We start from the raw sequence: 17,385 nt of genomic DNA on the forward strand, positions 1-17,385 counted from the left end.
AGAACTCCAGCTGTAGTGCATAGAAACATCACTTACAGAGCGAAGCATGGGGTACACTCTAGATGAAAAATGGCTGCAAAGTGGAGAAAAATTGCATATACATATGTGGGAGCATACTGGAAGGCCAATTATTATTTAGTATTAATAACATTATTAAAAATAGAAATTGGAAAGATATAAATTGCTCACAGAGAACATATTTCTGATTTTCTCTGGTCCCAACAATGAAGAAAAAAAAAAGATTGTAACATCTGAATCTAGCAGGAAGGTTCAAGAATGCAATCATCTTTCTTCTCCCAATCTGACATAAAGCTTAGTATATTATTCACTGAAAAATATGCTTCAAAGATGAAGACACATAATAATAGCAAATATTAGGTAGCCTTCTCTAAGTTTTCCAAAGTTACCAGTTGGCAAAACTGACCTAGCTAAAAACTGAAAGAACAGCTTGGATATACTTACACTGATATTTTATTTTATATATTTTTTATTTATTTATTTTGAGAGAGAGAGAGAGAGTGCAAATGGGGGGGGAGGCAGAGGGAGGGAGAGAATCTTTTTTTTTTTTTTTTAACAGATAAGCTATCATCTGGGCTTTATTGTTCCACATATAGAGCATAGACAGTCAACTTAGCCTACTTCTTTTTTTTTTTTTTTAATTTTTTTTTTCAACGTTTTTTATTTATTTTTGGGACAGAGAGAGACAGAGCATGAACGGGGGAGGGGCAGAGAGAGAGGGAGACACAGAATCGGAAACAGGCTCCAGGCTCCGAGCCATCAGCCCAGAGCCTGATGTGGGGCTCGAACTCAGGGACCGTGAGATCGTGACCTGGCTGAAGTCGGACGCTTAACCGACTGCGCCACCCAGGCGCCCCAGAGAATCTTAAGCAAGCTCCTCGCCCAGCACAGAGCTTGATGTGGGCTCGTGGGTCATGACCTGAGCTGCAATCGAGAGTTGGACACTTAACTGACTGAGCCACACAGGCGCCCCTTTACTGATATTTTTAAAAAGCTATATCTTTATGTATTTTGTAGGCTGCAACTCAAGAATTTAAAAAAAAACTATCTTATGGGAAGTATATTTCAAATGTCTACATTTGTCTACCAGGTGTATGGAGATAGCTGGGCTGAGACCTCATATTAACCTCTAGACTTCCTGTAAGAATGATTAACTGAGAGATTTAAAGCAATGCTCCTTTTCTAGTCTTTTAAAACACCAAGAGTGCTTAAAGAGCTATACTTAGTGTCTACTAGAATTATTATCTAGTGCATTTAAATAATGTGCATTTAAATGAATAATATATAATTTAGGTCAGATTTTTTTTTACGTTAAGTGTGATTAAATACATTTTTCCCTAATCTTCAATTATTATTCATGCAGGTTTTCTCTCATTCTTGAGGAAAATTAGCTCATCCCTAGTCTTTACTCGGTCATACTGATTTTATGGTACTTATCACTGGCTCCTCATGTGGGAGTTAAAATACCTTATTCAAGTATCAAAAATTTTATAGCCTTTTTCTCTATCTTCTGTAGACTTCTATTTCCCCTTATTATCCCTCTGTTAAGAGAGACATAATTAATTTCCTCTTGAAAACTATCAGTGCAAAGTTCTAAGTTACCTTTCAAGTTTCAAGTTTTCACTCTGCTTGTCCACTTCCTTATGTTCCAATAGAAATTATGTATCTGAGCAATAAAATGGTCTGGAAAAATGATGAAAGTCTTTTTAAATTTGCAAATAAATGTTATCTGCACATGTACTTTAAATTTTTTTCTCTAGGTGACTTTCCCAATCAGGTATTTTACAACATTGTGTTTTACCTCCTTTCCCCTTACTCAAGTCTAAATGTTTCTTAATAAACTAGAGCACACTAACAAACTATTTAAATGTTGGGGCACCAGGGTGGTTCAGTCAGTTGGGAGTCCAACTTTGGCTCAGGTCATGATCTCATGGTTCGTGGGTTCAAGCCCCACATCGGCCTCTGTGCTGACCGTTCAGAGCCTGGAGCCTGCTTCAGATTCTGTGTTGCCCCCTCTCTCTCCCCAGCTTGTGTGCTCGCTCGCTCTCTTTCTCTCTCTCTCTCTCTCAAAAATAAACATTAAAAAAAAGAAACTATTTGAATATCTTTAATTGTTTTTTCAAGAAAAGGGGGAAAGCAAAATACTGGACACAAACTTAGAGATGCGGCTCAGTTAGTTAACAGGCATTTTTACACATATGTTCAGAAAATATTTTTCAGACTTCAAATGTTGACCATACTTTCTCCCACATGTATATCTTCAGGGTGAGTTAAAATGCTAATATTACGTAGTCTGGTCATTGAACAATGTCCTATTTCGACCCTGCCCTTGGAGAGCCCCAGGTCATCAGGCAACAATGAAAGAATTTGAAAGATTATCTGACATCATACATTTTATTTGTTTTTTTTTTAATTTTTAAAAGTTTATTTTACTTATTTTTGAGAGAGAGAGAGAGAAAGAGAGGAAGCAAGGGGTTGAGAGAAAGAGAGACAGAGACAGAGACAGAGACAGAATCACAAGCAGGGTGCAAGCTGTCAATGCAGAGCCTGATGCGTGACTCAAACGCAAGAACCATGGGATCATGACCTGAGCCAAAAACAAGAGTTGGTCAATTAACCAACTGGCCAACCAGGTATCCCTGAGATCATACATTTAAAATTTTTTTTTCCTTTGCTTTTGAGGCCTCTTTCCTTACGGAAAATTTAGAAAAGTCAGGTTGGAGTAGAAGTACTGTGAAGGAAAAGCCTAGAGTTGTTAGCTCTGCTTTAGGCTTTAAGGAAAAGAACAGGTGCAGTTCTTAAGGCTTCCACAGCTGGCCAGCTGAACGAACGTTTGGCAAACAGGACTGTGGCAGGAGCCCAGCCAGGAACAAATAGTTGTATTTGTAGGGGCATATTCTTTATCCTCTCCTTTGGGAACTTAAGAGTAATCAACAGGTAAGGGGATACGTCTGTAAGTCCAGTGAAGGCAAGAGCACAGCTTCTGGTGGAGCTAGCAGAATGGGACTCCCAAATCCGGAAAATGGTGGACAGCATTCCATACCTAGTGTCATTAGTTGTTTTGAGAACAGCAAGTGCCTTGACTAATAAAAAATCCTGGTATGCCTGGGTGGCTCTGTTGGTTAAGCATCTGACTCTTGATTTCGGCTCAGGTCACGATCTCACAGTTTGTGGGGTCAGGCCCCGTGTTGGGCTCTGTGCTGACAGCACGGAGCCTGCCTGGCATTCTTTCTCTCCCTCTCTCTCTGCCCTGCCCTGCCCTGCCCTCCCCTCCTCTCTTCTCTTCTCTCTCTCCCTCAAAATAAATAAATAAACATTTAAATACAATCCTTAGTAAGAGAAATGGTGAAATGTGATCTTATCACCTTAGACTTTAGGTTGAGATGCCAGGAAGACAAGAAGTAAAAGTTATTTTGAGAGACTGTATCATTCACAGAGAAATAAACTGTCATAAGAAGCTGATTCTGGGCTCATCAACAGAGAGAAACAAAAATAACCCTTCCTTACCTAAGATAAGCCTCCTTTTACTATTGATAAAAGTGTGTCAGGGAATTTAAAATATCTATTGCCTAAGATGCTTAAGAAACTTTAAAAAAACAAAACACTTGTGAACATGAAAAGCAAAAATATTAATTTCTACTTCAATTCTTGCTAATATTCATTTTACACACTTATAATTTGTTAAAATTATTTTGTTTCCTTGTTATTTCTTATCTCATTGTGACTTCTGCAATTCACAAAATATTTATGCTTCCAAATACTAGCATAATTCTATAAAGCATTTTAATACAAATATTATATTATTCATGTAGTCTGATCCTCAACAGTATTATTACATGTAAACAGGTTTTTCTGAGGGAGGAATGAGCCAGTACAGAGCGCTATAGGGTAAGGCAGCACTGCAATTTATTTTTTAACTCTTACTGCAATTTGAAATGGTAACAAAATTGTTTTTATGTTTTTGTGCATTTTATTTGGTAGTGCTTGTGATTTCTATTTCCTTATGGGTAAGTTTTGTTTTGTTTTGTTTTGTTTTTAACTATCACGACTACTTATTCAACAGATTGTGCCTGGTAACTTTATATATCTGTGTGTGTGCGTATGTGTTTGAGATCAAGCTTTTATCAGCTCTATTTGACATATATCCTGTCATTTACAGGTGTCATTACCCTATTATAATTTATCACAATTAGTTGCATTTTTATATATTTAAACATTCATTGGCGATATTTCCTTTGATGATACTTTTCTTAATAATACTGCACTTATTTCCTCATTCACACAGGCCTTTATCAAAACAGAAGTGTGGGCAACTCCATGTAACATGAGAAAGTCATCTACAGACAAAAATAAACTGAAGTAACGTACTTTCCCACCATGGTTACAAATAATCCTGACGTCTCTAGGCTTAATTTGCCATTTTCTAGGGTGTATTTTGTCCAATGAAAATGAGTTAAAGCAAGTTTTTTTTAAATTGGAAATTTATAAATAAATATCCCTACTAATTTATATGTTTCTGTTTGTATTTATACTTGGTAATTCCTGTACTATTCCTTCCATTATAATGTATCTTTCAAAATTTACATGAAAATATATTTTAAAAATTATTTTTATACCAGGGTAATTTCAACTGCATAAACACTTCAGTGTACAACTTTTCAAGTGTGAGAACTTATAATTTTTTGATCATTAACCTTAATATTGGGACTCTATTTCACTGGCAACTACCCACCAGAACAAAATAGAGTATTCTCCATCTCTCTCTTTTTCTCTCCATCTCTCCCTCTCTAGATAGTCCTGGGGTAAACATTAACCATCTAGATCAGTTTTTTCGAAGTTTTTCCCCATGCATTTACCTACTTCAGATCACATGAGATGGTTATTAAAATGCAGATATGTGGGTCCAACAAACCTCGTGAATTAGTTTCTGTGGTGGAGCCTCAGGTATCTGAATTCATAACAAGTCCCCCTGGGGACTCTCATATACAATAAAAAGTGAAAACCAAGATTCTAGATATTTTCCTTCTCTAATCTCAACAACACCAAATATAGTAAGAGTTGTATTACCCAAATTAGAGGATATTTTTAAAATAAGAAATATTTAAGTATGAATTAGAAATTATTTTTCTACACCAATAATGAAGGTTGTTAAATATTCTGCCCCAAGATTTGAAATAAAGAAACTTAGTTCCTTTACCTATAATAATATACAAGTGAGCATGACTCGATATGTGAGTTTCTTTAATTTGATATTTTAAACCACATACTGAAGGATAGCATACATATACAGCAGTACCCAAGGCCCAAGAGTAAGCTCAATAAATTTTCAAAAGTGAGCATATCCATGTAATCAGCACACATATCAAAAAGAAAACGTAGTTGGAACACTTTCTCCCGCTATCAGTCACTGCCATCTCCCTTTCTGACTACTATAGACAGAATACCGCAGATTAGTTCAGGCTAAATTTGAATTTTATATACATTGATCATACATTATATGCTCTTCTTTTCCTGGCTTAGTTTCTTCAGTCTTATCTTTGTAAGATCTATCCATGTCATTGCCTCGTGCTATTCTTATCGCTATATAGCATACCATTTTATGAATATTCCACACTTTATCATAGATAGAAATTCCTGGACCAAGAATATGAGTATAAGTTTCCCAGCCAGTAATAGGTATGCTTAACTTCAGTCAATGATGTGCTGAATATTAAACAACTAGGTCTCTGGGGTGAGGGAAACAAGCAAACTCTGATTTGTGGCATTTGTCAACTTCTGTGGTGTAAATATTATCACCTTTGTCAGTTTCAGTCAATCAGTGGTGGGTCTCAAAAGCCAGTTAAGTCTGCTTCAGCATACCTTACAGATACCACCAAAGTTTTCAAAGAAGTGCACAGCACTGTATGAAAATTTTGATTACTCTCACACTTGACAAGGGCTTTTACTGTTGTTTTTGTTGTTCTGTTTGTTGTAGCAATTCTGGTGAGTATATAGTGATACTTATTACAGTTATAATTTGGATTTATCCAACAACAGATATGTACAGCATTTTTCCATAAATTTATTGGTCATGTGGATATCCATTTCTGTGAAGTGCCATCCATTTATTGGAAATGTGCTATCAAATTTTTCTGTTGAGTTGTCTGCCTTTTCCTTACATTTCTGTATGAGTTTTTAAAATGTTAGCTATCTAAAATGAGGGTCTCTCTCATTCATCGTAACTCTCCCGTACAGCTGGATATCTACTAGGGAATCCCACACTACTGGGCATAGACTTTGGGTTGCAGACAGACAGGGCCCACTGAGTCTTTTCAAAAGTGACTTTGCTGATCTTTAAAAGTGTAAATCAGAGCATAACGTTCTTCGCTTAAAAACCTTCTAACGACTTCTTTTTGAAGTTAGGATGAAAACGTTGCTTTCTACAACATACACTTCCCTACATTATCTGTCAGACTTTTGCCTACTTGGTGCCCTTACCTTCTACTGTCACTTCATCTCCTGGGCCTACCCCTAGAACATGCTGGGCTCCTTCCTGCCTCAGGGCCTCTGAACTCACTCCCTTTCCTGTGCCTGGAATGATCTCTCAGGTTTGCACACATGGCTCTCTGCTTCTCATATCTGGTTCTCAACCAAAATACCCTCAGATAGGCCTTTCCTGACCACACACAGGCAACCTCCCTTCTTAGAAAGTTACCCTTTTCATCACTTCATAGCAATTACTACCATGAGAAATGGTCTTATTTATTTGTTTACGTATCTATTTTCTGTCTTCTGCTTTTTAAATAACGTGCTGTATGAAAGACACTCAATCTCTTCATTTCACTACTGTATCCAGTGCTTAGAACATGGCCAGGTACATAATCAGAACTGTCAAACAAATAAATAAAATACTTGTATTTTCAAAAAACACACAATTTTGGGTTCTTCCTAAACCTTGGCTCCTAGAACACTGCAAACAATTACAAAACATCATTTGGTTCTTAGCCATTTTTCATAAAAGGATTCTCTGCTCTTTCCAAAGATGTTATCTTTCCTATCTTTAACTCGACTACTATGAACACATTTTTCTCCTCTGATGATTCAAGTCAGTGCAGATTCTTTATGCCTCCTTAAGATGCACAGTTTGAGCTACTGGGACAGAGACAGAAGTCAGAAAGATACAGAAGGCCACATGTGGACACCTGCTATATACCAAACATTGTTCTAGGTGCCAGGAATGCAACAGCAAACAAAACAGGCACACTTAGGGGAAACACAAAGTTAGGGACCAGTCCAATCTTCACAAGATAGGAAACAGCAAATGAAATAAGTGTCAACATGAGGATATCCTTCTGAGGGATGAAAGCAGACAAGGGTGTCAAGGAAAGTGAGAAACACAAGGAGATTACATAGCAGGTCCAGGGGAATTCTTGAAAATAGCCTTCTTTCTCGAAGTTTTTATTTAAATCCCAGTTAGCTAACATACAGTGTAATATGTTTCGGGTGTACATGTTAGTGATTCAACATTTCCACACATCATCTGGTGCTCGTCACCAGTGCCCTCCTCAATGCCCTCAATCGCCTATATAACCCATTACCCCCGGGTTTCTTTTGAAAATATGTGCAAATCTTGCTGCCACTGTCATAGCATTTGAATTAAACATCTGCTATATTTCCAGGGTTACCCCCTTCATTCTCCTGCCAGGGTGAGTTCTGGTGCTCTTGGCATGGTGGTGGTAAAAGGATGTCATGAGATATAGAGGAGTTTTTAGACGGATCATGTTTTCTCAGGCTTTCTCTTAAGAACCATGCAATTTCATAAATACTGTAACCAGCATTGTTGTGACAAGACTTTAATATTGCTCAGATGACAGACTTACGTTCCATAGCCAAATGAGATGCTGAGGGTGCTGTGGTCAGGCTAAAATGGATTAATGCAAAACATGATATGGGATTACATTAGAGTTAAGAGGAATTTGAGATAGAATATAGTTGGTGTTTGCTATGCAAATTTTAGTTAGATGGATGGAGCAAAACTTATGGCAAGGGAGCCAGACTTGCCCCTTAGTACTGGAGTGTTCCCTGGGAGCTTGTCATCAGGTCAGAGTGGTTGATTTTTATTTGATTTGATTTGATTTGATTTGATTTGATTTTGGAGAGAGACAAAGTGTGAGTTGGGGAGGGGCAAAGAGAGAGGAGACACAGAATCTGAAGCAGGCTCCAGGCTCTGGGCTGTCAGCACAGAGCCTGATGCAGGGCTCAAACTCACCGACCATAAGATCATGACCTGAGCTGAAGTTGGACACTTAACCAACTGAGATACCCAGATGCCCTGAGGGTGGTTTTTATTCTAATTTCACTTGTGTGAAAGTGGTCAGGGCATGTTATTCAGCTCTTGACCAGGTGATCATATATACAAGCTATGTCCCCACAGACACCCAGTCTCTGCAGAGTCACATTAAAAGGAAACACAGGTCTGACTCCAGAAGCTGTGAGGCATCATCTTTGCTTTCCACCTTCTGAAGAATTCTAGCCCAGGCATTTTGCTCTGTGTATGACACAGGAAGTTTCACATTGCCTGCTTTCTAGACAAAATGTCCTCTTTCTGTATCATACATTCAAGAACATCATGCATACATATAATAAAATATTTTCCTATTCCTTCATGCCATTCAATACTTTTTCACTTGTTCCTACTTCTTTCTTTTTTTTTTTACATTTATTTATTTTTGGGAGACAGAGTGAGACAAAGTGAGAGCGGGGGAGGGGCAGAGAGAGAGGGAGACACTGGATCGGAAGCAGGCTCCAGGCTCTGAGCTGTCAGCACAGGGCCCAACGTGGGGCTCGAACCCACAGACCGTGAGATCATGACCTAAGCCAAAGTCAGACGCTCAACCAACCGAGCCACCCAGGCACCCCTGTTCCTACTTCTTTCTTAACCCTCACTCAACACACTCTCATGAACAATGTCCGATACATCTCTTCCAGACTATCGTACTACACCACTGCCTTGCCCTGTGCAACCACTGGACAGTGCAGTCTCAGACACTACTGAGATTTGGGGCCTGCTATTTGGATCTGGGATCACAGTGAAGAAGCCAATAAATGACCTTTCAAACATGAATCCCTGGAATTGAGGGGAGAAAAGCTGTGAATAACTTGTTTTTTTTCTATTACATTGCTATCATGAGAATCACATTGTGCAGATAGCTTTGGGAACGAGAGGATGAAGCTATAACAATGGAGAAATCTGGGTATATGTGGAAAGAGCGTGCTATCATAAAATTTTGCAATGCACAATGGAATAGTCCATTGATTTTGTTCACTGGTTATATAGCACCAGAAGTTGTATTCAAGAGTTTACTGGAAATTTTAGTCTTTATCTGATAAGGAGAGGCAAAAATACGATACATGAAATTTAGTTTGATATTACTGAAAGGAATGACTCCAAACTAGAAGATAAAGTGAAGGTTGGACTTAGACATAGTATGGTCAAAAAGCCAAAATACTCTACAGTATTTCTGAAGATATGGTGTGAAGAAGGTCATCTTCCAAAGGGTCTCCACATTCACAAAAATAACCACATGGCCCTGGATAGGGATTGATTCATCATGAAATATAAGGATAAAGATGATCAGAGAAAGGGAGAGAGAGAGAGAGAGAGAGAGAGAGAGAGAGAGAGAGAGAGAGAGAGAGAAAGACCAACGGAGACTGAGCTAGAAAAAGGAACTAAGCATGAGACAAAAACTGCTTCTAGATTTCTAGTTCTGTCCTTGATAGCAGCATATGATTTGATAACCACTTAAAAATAACCTTAGAAAAACAACTTGAACAAATGCAATTTCATAGAACATAATTTGTTGAAAGCAGTTTAGTTGAAAGCAAGTTGGTCAACAGGTCATTTTGGCTGAAGTGATGATGGGGTTTAAATGAAAATTCCTAGACACTGGTTTTTCTAGTATTAGTCATCTTTGGTAGACCATGGGGCACTCTGAAGACCTTCATACATCATTACATATTCTTTTCCAATACAGAGGTATTTTTCTACTTTTGCCATTTAATACCTAATAGAATGTTCAGTCATGTTCTTTTCATGTTTTACCAATTATTTCTTTTATTCTTACCTTGTTGTTTTTACATTTATAATTGATATAGAAATTATTCCTGCACACTCATAAAGATGTTGGAATAAAATAAATACCTAACATTTAATAAGGTGCCTAAATAAATTATCTTAAGTTACAAAATAATGATGTGATGTCACTTCTGCTGACAAGTAAGATGCACAGATTTATATAACATATACTAACCATACTTTACACTTTAGAAAGCATAAGTTGAGATAATAAAAAAGTTAATGGAAAGTTTAGAAAGGTATAATTCTAGTTTTTTTCCTGCTCCTATTTTATTAATCATATTTTTTATGTTTAAAATAAAACAAATATCTCTTCCAACATGGAAAAGTAGAAAGAGAAGCACATAACCATTAATTAAAAAAAGAACTGAAACTTTGAAGGATGGGATTTTTCTACTTTAAAAATGTCAATTCAAAAACTATTATGCCTATTCTGCTTATCTGGGTATATTTCCTTTTTGTGCAAGGGTAAAATGGAACATGGCTTGCTTTCTTTTTTATTTCTTTTTTTAAAGTTCATTTATTTGACAGAGAGAGAGAGTACACGTGTGCATGAACAGGGGAGGGGAAGACAGAGAGGGAGAGAGAGAATCCTAAGCAGGCCCTGTGCTGTAAGCACAAAGCCTGATTCTAGGCTCAGTCTCACAAACCACAAGTTCATGACCTGAGCCAAGATCAAGAGTCGTATGCTTAATTCTTTCTTTCTTTTCTTTCCTCTTTCTTTCCTCTCTCTCTTCCTTTCTTCCTTCCTTCATTTTCTTCCTGTCTTCCTTTCTTTCCCTCCTTCCCTCCCTGTCCTCCCTCTCTCTCTCTCTCTTTCTTTCTTTCTTTCTTTCTTTCACCACTTTAGTTTGACATTTGAGTTACTCTAATATTTCTCTATCAAAAATGAAAGAGTGGGCATAATTGCCTAAGAATGAGTTAAAAATGTAGGTAAAAATAGGGAAAGTAACAAGCAAAATAGGAATAATTTCTTGATAACTGGCACTGAAATATTAGAGAAAGATATCTACAAAATTCTAACATGGCAAAATAATTCAAACTTTCCACAAATAATACTGTTTGCATTTTTTTTTTAATTTTTTTTAACGTTTATTTATTTTTGAGACAGAGAGAGACAGAGAGTGAACAGGGGAGGGGCAGAGAGAGAAGGAGACACAGAATCCAAAACAGGCTCCAGGCTCTGAGCTGTCAGCACAGAGCCCAACGCAGGGCTTGAACTCACAGACCGTGAGATCATGACCTGAGCTGAAGTCAGACGCTTAACCGACCAAGCCACCCAGGCCCCCCCGTTTGCATTTATTATATATAAGCATATTCCTGTATTACTAGTAAAGGTAACAAGTATAAAAGACTTGAATAACTCAAATAAATATGGAATTAAATGGAAGGATATTTAACATTTCAAATCTTTTAATACCTAACATCTAATTGAGTCTTCAAAGTATTACCTCCTCTGAAAACTATTTCCCCACCTACACCCTCAACTAAAAGGAAGAAAGGAGAGGGAAAGTGAGAAGATAACAATTATTGAAGATCCATACTACATACAGGGGTTTCTTAGGCTTACAGGAATTCACATACTATAAGAGGTAGAGTCAGAAATTATATCCCAAGAACTCTCTGGTTTTGGGTTGACTACACATTACTATAGTATTTTCATGTTTTATATATGAACTGAAAAATAGAGAATGTTCACTGAGTAAGAAAAAGAATTCTCACGAGTATTTTCTTTGTATGGCTTTTCCTTAGAAAGTGTTGAGTGATGACCATAACTAATGAATTAGGACATAATGGTTAGCTAGTTGGAATTTTCCTTCAAAGATGAATACATTTAAGTACTTCAGGTTGATGAATTCTTGTCTACATATTCAAGATGGATTAGGCAATTATCCAATAAATCAGGGTGAAAAACCTATTACAGAATAAAGATAGGGGTGGGGGTTGTTTCTGTTTCTAAGATTGATGGCTTAAATTAGTTGAACTTACTATCTTCTTAATTTTCCTAGGACAGGGATGACCAAACAAATACTTTTCTTAATGGGTCAGTGTCTTGCATATACAAGGCCCTCAATAAATATTTGTGGCAGAAAAATGAATTTAATGTAGGGATGGTTTCAAAACATTTTGTATTCATGTAAAATGCCATCATATATCTATTGTATAATGTTTGTTTAATGTTCTATTATATTTAATTTACTCTTTATAAGGTAAAAATATGTTTTTAATTAATTATTCAACATTAATATCTGAACCAGAAGATAGCAGAGAGTAACAAACCTATGGAAAAAGCTCTTGGATCATTTGATTCAAAACTGAGCAATGAAATGGACAACTTGAAAGAAATCACTGAGATGTGTTCTACACAAGCACCTTCAGAGACACCCCAGTTTGAGGATGCCTGGGTGGCCTGTGCACTGTTCTCATACTTTTCTATATTATTGTTAGACTGCTTATCACATACATCTCAGATCTAAACTGGTTGTACATTTCTCCCAACCCTTTCCAGGGTGTGCTACTACACCATCTTTATCTTAAAGTAAACAGAAAACCCAGAGAAATCTACAAAGTGGGGATTAATAAAGTGGTTTAACAAGGTTGCTGAATAAAAAACTTAAGGTACTAAAGTCACCTTTAGTACTTTAGTACCTCTAAGCAAATAGTGCTTAGAAATCGTTAAATAAAGGATACTACGGACAATGACAGCAAAAATGTGGCATAGGAATTAGTCCAGAAGCAATACACAAGTCTCTTATGAAGACTCACATAATAATGGAAAGATATCCAAGATGACCTAAATAAATGAAAAGTGAAGTCACATGATCATGTATAGTGATTGGGGGAAGTCAGTATCATAAATTTGTCAGTTTTCCCCCAAACTGATCCAGAGATTCTTGGTATTTCCAGTCAGATTTCCAAAAAAAAAATTTTTTTTCATGGAACTAGACAAGCAGATTTAAAATCATATACGCAGAACAAAGCACCATAAGTGGCCAGTTATTCCTGAAGAAAAAAATTAGGTCAGGATAATGTGCTCTAATATATGGAATTCTTAGTAAATAGCTATAGTAGTTAAGATAGTCAATATTACAGAAAAAAAAAAAACAGATAAAAGAATACAATGAATAAAGAATCCAGAAACAGAATCATATGTAGATGGAAATATGATAGAAATAAAATTATAGATCAGTGGATTTGTTTTGGGTTAATTTAAGATAATTTCCAGATTGATCAAAAAATTACGTGATAAAAAATGTCTTAAAATGTTGAAGATAAAATAGGAAAATAAATTTATTTCTTAGTGGTAGCAACATAGTTGTCTAATAAAAACAATTATAGCTGAGTAAGTAAAAATGGCTAAATTGTACCACATTAAAATTAAGAACCTCTGTTTTTAATAAAAGACAACAGAATGAGAAAATAAGCAAACTTAGGACACAATATCAGCCACATTTAACACTTCCAACTGATAAAAGTTAGCCAGAACATATAAAGTTGAATATACAAAGAAATTATTAGACTTCTGGGGAAGATGGTGGAATAGGAGGATCCTAGGCCACATTGTCCCATGGATACACCCAGATAACACCCAGATCAGTGTAAATAACCCAGAAATTAACCTGAGGACTGGCAGAACAGACTCTCCACAGCTAAACATAGAGAATCCCTCTCTGTTCCTCTCCCCCACTCAGACAGGCAGGCAGGCAGGCAGGCAAGCAAGCAAGCAAGCAATATAAATCAATCAATCAATCAATCAATCAATCTGAATTATCTTTAAAAAACAAATTAAAAAACCCAAGACCCATTTATGTGCTTCCTACAAAAGACTCATTTCAGACCTAAAGACATACAAATTGAAAGTGGAGAGCTGGAGAGAATTTATCATTCAAATAGATGTGAAAGAAAGCTGGGGTAGCAATACTTACATTGGACAAAATAGACTTTAAAACAAAGACTGTAACAAGAGCCAAAAATGGACATAATATGACTATGAAGGGAAAAATCGAACAAAAAAATATAACAATTGTAAATATTTGTGCACCTAACATGAGCACACACAAATATACAAAGCATCTATTAAAAAATATAAAAGAGGTATTGGCAGTGATACAATAACAGTAATGGACTTTAACATCCCACTTACATCAATGGATAGATCACCCAAAGAGAAAATCAAGAAAAAAACAGTGGCATTGTATGACACAATGGACCAGATGGATCAAATGATATCTCAGAACATTCTGTCCTAAAACACCAGAATACACATTCTTTTCAAGGTCACATGGAACATCCTGCAGAACAGATTACATGTTATGTCACACAATAAGTCTTGACAATTTTAAAAAGATTGAAATCATACCATGCATCTTTTCTGATCTCAACACTATAAAACTAGGTATCAACCTCAAGAAAAAAATCTAGAAAGAACACAAATTAAAAACTACATGAAGAAAAATGAAAATGAAAACACAATGGTCCAAAATCTTTGGGATGCAGCAAAGTTGTTCTAAGAAGGAAGTTTATAGCAATACAGGGCTACCTCAAGAAACAAGCAAAAATGTCAAATAAGCAACCTACATTTACACCTAAAGGAGCTAGAAAGAGAAGAACAAACAAAACTGAAAACCAGTAGAAGGAAGGATAAAATAAGGATTCAGGAAGAAATAAATGAAATAGAAGCTAAAAAAAAAAAACAAAAAAACAAAAAACTCACAATAGAAGCCAGAAGCTGGTTCTTTGAAATGATTAACAAAATTGATATATCATTAGCCAGAATCATAAAAAAATTATAAAAGAATATAAAGAGAAGACTCAAAATCAGAAATGAAGAGGAGAAATAACAACCAACACTACAGAAATACAAAGGATTATAAGAGAATATTATGAAAGATTATATGCCCACAAATTGGACAAATTACAGGAATGGATAAATTCCTTGAATCATATAACCTCCCAAAACTAAAGCAGGAAGAAAATTTAAACAGACTGATTAACAGCAATGAAATTGAATCAATAATAAAAAAACTCCCAACAAACCAAAGTCCAAGACCAGACAGCTTCACAGGTGAATTCTACCAAACATTTGAAGAAAACATAACATCCATTCTTCCCAAACTATTCCAAAAATAGAAGAGGAAGAAAGGAATGCTTCCACATTAATTCTGTGAGACCAGCATTATCTTGATATCAAAACCAGATAAAGACACTACAAAAACAAAACAAAACAAAAAACTAGAGGCTAATATTGCTGATGAACATAGATGCAAAAATCGTCAGCAAAATATTAGGCAACCAATTCCAACAGTACATTAACAAATTATTCACCACAATCAAGTGGGATTTAATTTGCAAATCAATCAATGTTTACATCATATCAACAAAGGATTGGATGAAAATCATGATCATTTCAATCAATGCAGGAAAACCACTTAACAAAGTAAAACACCCATTCATGATAAAAATCATCCACAAAGGGCGATTAGAGGAAACATACTACAACATAATAAAGGTCTTCTATGAAAAATAAACACATTAAACATCATTCTCAATGGTGAGAAACTGAGAGCTTTCTCCCTAAGATCAGGAACAAAACAGGGATGTCCATTCTCACCACTTTTATTCAACATAGTACTGGAAGTCCTAGGCACAGCAATCAGACAACATACATACATACATACATACATACATAAATGGCATCCAAACTGGCAAAGAAGAAGTAAAACTTTCACTATTTGCAGATGACATGATACAATATATAGAGAACCCTGAAGACTCCACCTAAAAACTACCAGAACTGACAAATGGATTCAGTAAGATTGCATGATACAAAATCAACGTACAGAAATTTGCTGCGTTTCTATGTGCTAATACTGAAACAGCAGAAAGAGAAATTAAGAAAAATCCCATTTACAATTGCACCAAAATAGTAAAGTATAAAGGAATAAGCCAAAGACATGAAAAACCTGTACTATGAAACATCAATGAAACAAATTGAAGATGACACAAACAAACAGAAAGGTATTTCAGGCTCATGGATGAGCCTGAACATCCATACTAGCCAAAGCAACCTACAGATTTAATCCTTATCAAAATACCAACAGTATTATTCGCAGAACTAGAACAAACTATCCTACAATTTATACGGAACCACAAAAGACCCTGAAGAGCCAAAGCAATCCTGAAAAAGAAAAACAAAACTGAAAGTATCACAATCCCAGATTTCAAGATATACTACAGAGCTGTAGTAATCTAAACAGTATGGCAATGACACAAAAATAGACACATAAATCAGTGGAACAGAACAAAGAGTGCAGAAATAAATACATGATTATATGTCAATTAAATGACAAAGAAGGCAAGAACATGCAATGGGTAAACGTCTCTTTGACCACTGGTGTTGGGAAAACTGGGCAGCTACATGCAAAATAATAAAACTGGACCACTTTCTTGCATCATAGAAAAAAATAAACTCAAAAGGGATTAAAGACCTAAATGTAAGACCTGAAACCATACAAATGCTGGAAGAGAACACAGGCAGTAAATTCTTTGACATTGACCATAGTAACATTTTTCTAGATAGGTCCCTTGAAGCAAAGGAAACAAAAGCAGAAATAAACTATTGGGAATACATCAAAATAAAAAGCTTCTACATGGTGAAGGAAATAAGAAAACTAAAAGGCAACCAATGGAATGGGAGAAGATATTCATAAATGACATATCCAATAAAGGATTAGTTTCCAAAGTATATAAAGAACTTATATAACTCAACACCCAAAATACAAATAATCCAATTAAAAAGTGGACAGAAGACATGAATAGACATCTCTCCAAAGAAGACCCATAGATGGCCAACAGACCATGATTCACCACCACTTACCATTAGGGAGATGCAAATAAAAACTATAATGAGATATCACCTCACACCTGTCACAATGGTTACAATCAACCCAAGACACAACAAGTATTGGCAAGTGTGTAGAGAAAAAGGAACCTTCTTCCACTGTTGGTGGAAATGTAAACTGGTTCAGCCACTGTGGAAAACAGTATGGAGGTTCCTCAGAAATTAAAATGAGAACTACCCTATGATCCAGCAATTACACTACGGGGTATATATCCAAATAATACAAAAACACTAATTCAAAGGGATACCTGCACCCCTATGCTTATAGCAGCATTATTTACAATAGCCAAGATATGGAAGCAGCCCAAGTGTCCATCAATTGGGGAATGGATAAAGAAGTGGTATATATACA

General features: G+C 36.0%; 1 long non-coding RNA gene across 2 annotated transcripts in view; it reads right to left on the minus strand.

Annotated features, from left to right (window-relative positions):
• The window catches only part of LOC147581496 (uncharacterized), a 126,047-nt gene that overhangs the window by 98,681 nt on the left and 9,981 nt on the right, over positions 1–17,385 (minus strand). Inside the window, exon 1 of one of the 2 annotated variants that reach the window (XR_015249975.1) lies at positions 1,621–1,702. The exons of the other annotated variant lie outside the window; for it this stretch is intronic. This is a non-coding gene — a long non-coding RNA (uncharacterized LOC147581496). Of the gene's footprint in view, positions 1–1,620; positions 1,703–17,385 lie in introns of those variants that run through there. 2 annotated transcript variants of the gene reach the window in all.

Source organism: Puma concolor, chromosome B1, assembly GCF_028749965.1.
Source record: "Puma concolor isolate L17-30 chromosome B1, mPumCon1.1.hap2, whole genome shotgun sequence".
In the NCBI taxonomy this organism is placed as follows: Eukaryota; Metazoa; Chordata; class Mammalia; order Carnivora; family Felidae; genus Puma; species Puma concolor.